The sequence below is a fragment of the Palaemon carinicauda genome, chromosome 1 (genome assembly GCF_036898095.1).
Source record: "Palaemon carinicauda isolate YSFRI2023 chromosome 1, ASM3689809v2, whole genome shotgun sequence".
Lineage (NCBI taxonomy): Eukaryota > Metazoa > Arthropoda > Malacostraca > Decapoda > Palaemonidae > Palaemon > Palaemon carinicauda.
Window position 1 is genome coordinate 89,862,745 of NC_090725.1, and position 10,260 is coordinate 89,873,004.

The 10,260-nt window shown below is 35.6% G+C and overlaps 1 long non-coding RNA gene across 2 annotated transcripts in view; it reads left to right on the forward strand.

The window, feature by feature from the left end:
- LOC137642631 (uncharacterized) overlaps positions 1-9,283 on the forward strand; it is a 498,287-nt gene extending 489,004 nt beyond the window's left edge. The window contains exon 4 of one of the 2 annotated variants that reach the window (XR_011044823.1): positions 8,934-9,283. This is a non-coding gene — a long non-coding RNA (uncharacterized lncRNA). Of the gene's footprint in view, positions 1-4,216; positions 4,639-8,933 lie in introns of those variants that run through there. The other variant, XR_011044824.1, reaches the window with a different exon arrangement.
- Positions 9,284-10,260: the final 977 nt, after the last annotated feature.

Below are 10,260 nucleotides of genomic sequence, written 5' to 3' on the forward strand. Positions count from 1 at the left end.
TTGACTTTTAGAATTATAAGAAATGTATATTTCAAGTATTTCCAATGAATGACGATAAAAACCTGAGATCGATTAAGAAGTCAGCGAACAATTAGAGGAAAATTTGGAAATTGCCGTAAATTCTCAGAAAGAACTTGTAACTGAAAATCTATCTCTATTTGGGTGTTAGGTTGAATCAGACTAATATTTAAATCTTAACATGAAAAATTATCAGCTTTATTATGAAGAATGTTATATTATATAAAATGGGGAATCAATAAAAGAATGCGTCATGTTTACGTATTTTATGAACAAATATTATTTGGATTGGTTATTTTAATTTGATAGATATTTTATTCATTTCGGCGTTTTTAGTTATGACAAATTATAGGAACCATATATATATATATATATATATATATATATATATATATATATATATATATATAGTGTGTATGTTTATGAATATGTGTATGTATTCATGTATGTATCTAAGCTGCGTCAATTTTTTATTTTATATTTAAAATCAATGATAACCACCAGATGTCTACCTGTGCTCATCTGTATGTAATCAATATCTTCCTCTGCCCATGGTGCCGCAGTGACACTCCTTCCCTTTGCCAGTAGAGATATATTTGCCTGTTTTCAGAGTAACTATGTCCAGTTCTGCTTCAAGGGTGTGATCCACTTAATCAGTAAAGTGGCTCTGTCAAGAATCTTGTGAGATCAAAAAGCAATGATGGACCTCAGAGAAAGGGTCAGTATTGCTTACCTTTAACCTGTTGCTGACACTTCTCGTGAAGTGAATCTACTTAGTGCTCTTTGGGTACAACCTGCTTGAACCTGTGTGAGCTGCACTTCCTTATGTTTACACCTTTCCCATGAAAAACCTGATTACTATGTTCAATGTGGTTGTGAACATCCATTTTCCTTCTATCAAGAATTCCATCAACACCTCTTCCCCCTAACAAAGGGGACAACCTTCGCTGACTGAAGCTTTGGTGAACGCTGAAGGACATCGATGCCCACTTCACTACATGCCCGGGCAGTGACCAAGATAACCACCACCCACCTATGCCAGCCTATGCCCGTGTCCTATTCAATACCTTTAACTGGCACGGGATGACGATGCCCCTTGCCCGCAGTTGTACTATTACCATTTCAAATTTATGGCTGCTTCTAAGAAATGTGCTTATAGATGTCAATCGTAAAAAAATGTGTAAGCAGGTTGTCACAGGTCCTGGTAGCCTTTATATTAACTAATCTCTTCTTTTTGCATGACTCAGGATCTAATGTGCACTTTGTGGTAGATACTGGTGCCTGTCGTTCCCTCTTAAGGGTATAACCCCATCATTCCAAGGTTGCAGTTGGATCTGCTATCTGTACCCACTTACGAGACACTAACACTATTGTTTGGGGCTGCCCAGTATTAGTGTCATCATCGCCACATTTTAGTGCATCTTGTCAATGCAGATTTCATTGCCCATTTCCACATCCAGGTTGACCACACATCAACACTTAGTCACTTACTCGTCCACCCCTTCATCACCTGCTCCCTCCAACCATGGAGGCCTACCCCAATTCCTCCCTTTATATTCTGACGTCCTCCATCAAGAACTATGACAGATATCCACTATTTCCATTGAGTATTGTATCTATCGCCATATCAAGATGATGGGTGCCCCCATGTTTGCAAGACTCACGCATATTGCCTCGGGCCATTTGGCAGCTGCTAAATGCACAATCGGCAAAATAGAAAAAAAAAAATTGTCCTATGTAGTTTCCCCTGCATATCGTCCTAAAGAAAGATGAACCCTTACACCTTTATGGGGATTACAGGCATCTTAACATACGGATGAAACAAGACCACTACCTCTTCCCCAACATCGCCAACATCACCACCTACCTTCACAGTGCTAAAGTATTTTCAACCCTCGTCCTCCTGAACGGAGTATTATGAGGTACCCGTGAACCCATAAGACATCCCAAGACTGCCATCTACATCCCCTTTGGCACATATGCTTTCAATTGCTTCTGCTTTTGCCTTTATAGTGCAGGGGCCACATTTCAACAATTCATTAACGGTTTTTCAGGTATGATAACTGAACCTTTGATGCCAAGGAAGTGGCATTGTTGGGTCTTCATATCACTCTGGAGGCTGTTCACTCCCTCCTTGAGAAGTTATTAGCATTACAGAAGTTCCCTACAGCCTTGACTGTCAGAGCACCGAAGGAGTTCTTGTGCATGGTGAACTATTATCACTGGTTCTTGGCAGTCATCACTGCCACTTACGACTCCCTTAAGCGCAAGCCAAGAATTCTGAAGTGGGCCCCTCTTCAGATGGCAACCTTCTTCAGTGCAAAGGAAGCACTATTAACTACTACTGTTCCTACCTCTCCTGTGCTAACTGCACCCTTCCTACTCCACTGATGGCAGTTACGTTGGTACTCAAACAAATGATCAATGACTTGCTCTGCCCATTGGCCTTCTTCAGTAAAAAACTTTCCAAGGTGGAATCCAGCTACTCTTCCTTTGACTACAAACTAATCCAAATGTATTCGGTTGTCCGTCACTTCCACCACTTCGTAAAGGGTATGTTCTTTATCATTCACACGTACCACTTGCCCCTTTAACACGCCTTCACTTGACAACCCATTTCCTGGTCTACCCATGATCGCCAACATCTCCCTGTCATTTCTGAATTAACTGCACCTTTCAATACATCCTGGGTAAACTGAATCCTGTGACTGACATCTTTTCTAAAAACACACTGGCCGCTGTCCACCTGGGAATTAATTACAAGATCTTGGCAAATGTCCAATGAAAAATCCCAAAATGCCAAACCTGCAGGACATTATGCACGTCTCTCCATTCTGAAGACATTTACCTCGATTACTCCAATGTGATGTCAGTACTAGTAAGCCCCACCCACGGATACCTCCCTCTATGCACTAACATGCTTTTCATTTAATCCATGGCCTCTCACACCTCTCACACTGATCTACTGCACAGCTACTGAAGTCGAAATTTTTATGGGATGACATTACTAAAGAGTAATGATTGGGTGTGCACTTATACTTAATGTCAAGCTTAAAAAGTGCATTGATATATAATTCTGATGCGGGTACATTTCATCAACCCTTAGGTCGTTTTTCCCATATCCACATTGATGTGGTTGGTCCCCTACCCATGTCACAAAGACACGTTTATGTTTTTGCTCTCATCATTCGCTCCACTCGCTGGCCTGAAGCAAGGTTCAGCATCCTACAGTATATTACTTCTGATAGGGTACCACTTTCACCTCTCAATTATGGTCTTCATTAGGTCAGCTTCTCGGCATCACCCTACATAAGGTTACTGCTTACAATCCTGCAGTCAATGTAATGGTGGAATGTTGCCAACATACCCTTAAAGCAGCTTTAATGTCCCGCTGAACGACTCCCAACTAGTTTCCATAATTTCCTTGTGTCCTCCTCAGACTGAGGACCACTCCAAAATGACAACAAGGATGTCTCAACTGCTGAAATTATATATGATAATCCGTTGTTCATCTCCGAGGAATTTTTTTTATGTCCGTTACCTCTTCTGATGATCTCCAGTGCCTATGTCCCTTTTTGAGAAAATTTACTCCCATCCGTGAGACTTACAAGCCCCCAGCAAAGCAGCACATACTGAAAGACCTACACATCACACCGCGTGTTTTCATGTGTTTTGATGCTTTCGAGCCAGGGTTATGCCCCCATATAAGGGCCCATTCCTTGTCATCTTTCATACTCCGAATGATTTCTTCCTCAATATTCGTGGAAAAGAGGATTGGATTACCACTGACAGCCTAAACCCTGTGTACCTACTGTAAGTCGAACCGCCAACATTACAACTCTCTAAAACAGGTCGCCATCTTTCCCATGCATTTCTGCTTCAGGTGGAGAGTCATATAATGTCAATTAGTGCTTTGTTTCTGCGCTATTCAAGATTCTCAAGCAAGCATGATTGAAGTGGTTGTATGATTGTATAATTATTTATTTCAAATGATCTTAACAAAACTTACTCCGAAAGACTTGCTGCAACTATGTCAGGATGTACTGTATTTTCTAAGTTAGGTCTTAGACAAGCATTTCGACAGCTTCCCATGGATGAAAATTCACAACAATTAATAACAATAATAATAATAATAATAATAATAATAGTAATATTAATGATGGTAATAATACTAAAGCTATTCTTAATGCACTTACAGCAAGCAATGCATATACAAGTAAAGAAGAATGCCCTCTCCATGCAGCGCACACAGCACTGCCACAAGATTACAACCAAATTAAACGATGAGCCGTTGCATGCAACATGTTAATTTCCACTGTATTTTTGTTACCATTATTATATTGTCAATTTTTATGCCAAAGCAACCTTATTGTCAAAAGCTTGGCGATGTATATATGTAATTGTCACCCTTAAAACAACCCCTTTTACCATATGAATATTTACCCTGTCGCTAGATACAGTTAGTTGTTCCGGAACTTATCTTTTGGTTAAGCCTCGTTCACTCTCATCACAAGACCATCTTTTTAAGTGAGAATTTTATGCATGCATAGATGATTGCAAATGTCATGTTTCATATACCATTTGAAAAAGGCAGTCTTTGAATATTTACATGACGTACAAAATTGTAAAATTAGAAAAATTTTAGTATAAAAAACGTTATTATAAATTTAGTTAAAGATGAAAATTTATTGTCTATCTTTGCTCTACTATTGCTAATTTTTTTTTTTTTTTTTTTTTTTACAAAAGTCATATATTTGATGAAGTATATAGGAAATTTAGTCAGATTTCCATTGCTTATTTATTATTCAAAATAGTTTTTTTAAACTATTTTATGCAAGAATTTTACACATGCATAGATAATTCCACGTGTGGTTTTTGTGTTTGAAAATAAACGCAAATATCATGTTTCATGTAACATCAGAAAGTTTTTCACATTTTACTTGAATGTAAAAATGGGAATGTTAATTGCATAAAAAAGAAAATTTATTGCCTGCCTTTGCTTTACCATTGTTCATTTTTTTCTGACAAAACATATATATAGGAAATTTAGCGAGATTTCCATTGCAATCTATATCGTTTTCCTAGTCATTACTTATTTAATACGCAAAATGACAGAGAAGATATGCCTACTGAAAGAAACATTTAGACGGTCTTTTACGCGAGTATTTTACACAAGTGTCGATAATTATTTCTATGCGTGGTTGTAGCTTTGAAAATAATTGAAAATGTCATTTTTCATTAGCCATTTGAAAAGATCTACTTTTTATTTATAAAAATTTATAAAATATGAATACTTGGTTGCACAAAGATGAAAATTTAATGCCCATCTTTGGTTTAAAAATGATTTTTTTTTTTTTTATGAATTATAAAGGAACTTATTCAGCTTTCCATTACAATCTTCATTTTATTTATACCATTCGTTACTTATTTATTATTCAAAATGTCAGTGAAGGTATGCTCAGCGTAAAACAACCACATAATGTTTATTTTTACTTGTAATTTTACGCATGTGCAGATGATTTTTTATACATTTGTGCATTTGCAAATAATTGCAATTGCCATGTTTCATATACATTTGTAAGGCCATTCTTTTTAATTGCACAAGTTATACGAAAAAAATTTAAAATTAGTACATTTTTAAATAAATTTGTTTTTTTATCTTAAATGTTGCAACATATTTTTTTTCGTCTTAGGTCTACAGTTGTTCAATTTCTTTTTAACAATACATATAACTTTTATTTTTGTGTTTTGTTGAAAATGTATTCAGCTTTCTGTTGCAACTTTCAGGTTTTAGCTATCATAATTTCTTCTAAGTTATGCTACAAGACGTCAGTGTAAGTAGTCAATCATGGCTCATTACCAATTAGATTTATATAAAAATCATTGCCATCATTGCCATAGCGTGACAGATCAGCTATTTCTATACATTTTCCATATGAATAAAGTCCTGACATAAATGTTATATTTTTTATAAATATTTTAGAAAATTAGCATAGTTTCTTTCATTATTTTCATTGTTTTCTTCGATTTTGTAAATACTTTTAAGTATTGCAAAATTATTCTGCTTACATAATGAAACACCCTAATCATCATACGACATAATGCAATAAACCAGAAATTCATATATGTTATAGTTTTGCAGTACCGAAGTAAAAAAATATTTATCAGCGGATATCCAAATTTTAACCTTCGGCCAAAGGTCCTTGGCTGGCAGCGATTTGGTCATGGCTGGGATGCCAAAAGGGTTAAAGACTTCCCGAGTTTGATTTTGGGCAGAAAGTGATAGCTCAAAACGGAAGTCTGGATGTGTGAAGACTCTTGTTATCCTTATGTACCACTACTGTGGTCACGCTTAACGCATGGAATTATCTTTTGAAAAATACCCAAAGCTGTGCTTGTAAATAAGTTGCAGAAATTTGCACTACCAGCTTATGGCCTTTCAAGTAACTACTCAAGCGTCAGTCGGTGATGGAAAGTTGCTTGTCGAGAGAGTGATGGGTAACTTGTTAACTACAATGAAACTGCTGTCACTATTCACATGGTTTGTAAGATACCAATACAGGGCACCAGAGAAAATAGGGTGTTCGATAGATATAAAGAAGTATCCATTAAAACAGTTGAGGGGACAAACAAGGGTGAAGAGCAAGGCCTCCAGCTCCACCACATAACCAAAACTCATTCAAGTTAGGCAATAGGAAGCATTCCTGTTATAATTTAACCACAAGTTAGTTTAACTGAGTTTATTGTTCTTAAGCGGAAAACATCAAAGTACAAAGATAATCATCCAGGGAAAAACCTGTTAATAGCTTATCTCGAAAACTGCTGGAGTTCTGATAAGGATAGTTGTGGGGAAGTTCCAGAACTGATAAGCAGATTTGAAGTAGACAGGCGACTCATGCTCCCTGCACTTGCAGTAGGATACTCAGTAGTTGTTTTTAATTTTGTTCTGAAAGCATTGACTTTTTTGTCTTATGCTGGCTAAGGAAAGTTATGTTACACATTTGACGTTGATATTTGCAAAGCTCTCCTTTGATTATACACTTCACCAAGTGTGACTCGGGGAGCGCATTCACTGGAAAAGGAAAACTCCATGCACAAGAGATCTTAGGAAACAGAAGCGCGAGAGAAACCTTGACACAGTTGGGTGAATGCTCGGATGTTTCACCAAAGCTCGGATCACCAGTGTTATAAACCTAAGTAGTAGAGGTTATGTGTTTAATGTATGCTCCACCAATTAAAATATATTTTTGTACACATAAATGAGAAATTTCCTTGCAAAGAATCACTCGTAAACCTTTACCCGTTAGCAAGTTTCTGAGTAGTAATTTTGAAAAGAGCCTTCAGTCAGATCCTGAAACAATCAATCCCATAGGAAGTGGTTCGAAGCTCAAAGGCAGAAAACTGATGATCAGCCAGATGAATGGATCTCCATCTCACCAGGCTGTACTAAATTTGTTATCCTGAAAGTAAACTAAGACTTTCAAACCCCCAACATGTGAGTGTTTTGTGAATGAATTAAAATGTATTTATACAGTATATGCCTCTTGAGGGATTATGCTAACCAGACGTCACCAGAACACAAAGAGCAAGACTACACTGAGGAAGATGCTGAATATTGTGGTGATGATGATAACAATAAGACTGATATCTGGGCATTGAGATCTAGGCATAGTACTATTCACTTATGTAAAACATATTGTGTAGGTGCACATGCAAGGTACACAATGTTGAAAGCAAATCATGTAAAGATTTGTGGTTGGTAAAACATAAACTAAAGTGTAATCGGCTTCTGAATTATGTTTGTTAGATTTAATTGGTGTATTACTGGTTATGTTACTACATAAGTCATGGAAACATGTAGAAACGTTAACACGTATGTGAATCAATATATTTGGTAGATATTTTGAATTTTTTTTTAGCTTATTAATTTTTTTTTTAATAAAAGTAATAGATTAAATTTCACAGTAAAACCTTATTATTAATGTGAATGTACTTATGCATTTGGTTTTGTCTACTTGTAATTTAACAACCAGTTTTTATTTGATGGCATAAGGTGCATAACTTGTAATATAAAGGTGGTGCTACTATATTGTATAGGCCACTAACACTGAAATTAAAACATTTATGTATAAAACCTGAGGTCGAAAAAGAAACTTGGATTTGTATAAATTTGATTTTGGCAGCTACACAGGACTCCATCCTCAAACTTTTTCAAGAGGGGAACATCTTAATCAACATGTTACTTCTTAAGCAGTATATATGGTGGTTTAAAACACAATCTTACTATACTGTATATACAAAGTAGTTTTCATTGAATTCTTAAAAAATCTTGTAAGAGAATAAATAAAAAATCTATTCAATCTTACTTCCTATCATATTGAAATATACTCCAGGGATACTTATCTTTAAAAAACCAAGTGGCAAATCCGCCACCCTCCACCAGGGTTACCGACAAACCTATTCTAGGATGCTTGGCTTATGCATTAAATTGCTCACCTCTTTCTTTACGATCCTATCAACATATTTTAAAAGCCAATTCTCTAATCCTTCCACCTCTAGTTATTTATCTCTACTCCACAGCTTATAATTTTCATCTTTTGTATATTCTTCTCATTTCATTCTTACGTAATTCCCTTATCCTAATTGCAATTGTTGTCTTTTCTCGGGATTTCTTTCATTTAGATTTTCTATAAACAAATAATGATCAGATATACCTCCAGCCATTCTTCAGCTCACCATTTAAAACCTTCAACTTTTTCATCTACACTGCTGTAACACACCATCGGGCAAGCTCTCTTCCTCGCCATTTTCTCTTAAACACTTACAAATACTTCTATTTGGAAACCATATATTTCCAATAATCATGCCTCTTTCAATCACATTTATACAAGGCTGTCTATTTTTATTTGTTTTAGGAACTCCGTCTCTTTGTTTGTCAACTACTTATATATTGAGATGTCCAAGCACAACCAGTACTACCATGGAAACGTCCCTGCCTGGCAATTCCCGGACTCTAAGCCCGGACTACAACCCACCATCCTTGTGAGCTAAGGATGGGGCCGGTTTTGGGGAGCTTATAGATCTAAGAGGATTAATACTATTTTTCCTTCAATCTATAGCTCTACCTGCTGAGTCATCACCAGCCATTGTCCTCCCTGGTCCTAGCTTGGTTGGAGAAGGTGCTTGGGCGCTGATCATACGTTTATAGGGTCGGTCACTATAGGGCATTGTCCTACTAACAAGAGCATTGTCACTGTCCCTTGCCTCTGCCATTTATACAGTAAAAAAAAATAATGAACATAAAAGATAAAAAATTATCCTTATAGTTTACCTAAGAATTTTTGTTCTAAGTTAAATCATCTGTATATATATATATATATATATATATATATATATATATATATATATATATATATATATATATATATATATATATATATATATATATATATATATATATATATATATATATATATATATATATATATATATATATATAATGTATATATATATTCAAGGAACAGTTTTCAGTAAGGAAAATTTCTGATTAGCACGTCATACATTATTTGCACAGTAACACATAACACTTGAACGTTATTGAATCTAGACCAGTAAACAGGAGACATATCAATATTGTCCACCATAATTTACTGATATTACGTGTATTTTATTGCAAAATATTCAGGAAGTTGTAACGGGTCACCTGTTGCATTTAACTGAATTTCTTTGTAAAAGAACGATAGAACTGACCTTGACACTTATCATAACGTGGCATTTATAATGTATATATATATATATATATATATATATATATATATATATATATACTGTATATATATATATATATATATATATATATATATATATATATATATATATATATATATATATATATAATATATATATATATATATATATATATATATATATATATATATATATATATATATATACATACATACATACATACATATACCAAAGGCACTTCCCCCAATTTTGGGGGGTAGCCGACATCAACAAAGAAACAAAACAAAAAGGGGACCTCTACTCTCTACGTTCCTTCAGCCTAACCAGGGACTCAACCCAACCTCCCACATTATCCACCACAGATGAAGCTTCATAATGCTGAATCCCCTACTGCTGCTACCTCCGCGGTCATCTAAGGCACCGGAGGAAGCAGCAGGGCCTACTGGAACTGCGTCACAATCGCTCGCCATTCATTCCTACTTCTAGCACGCTCTC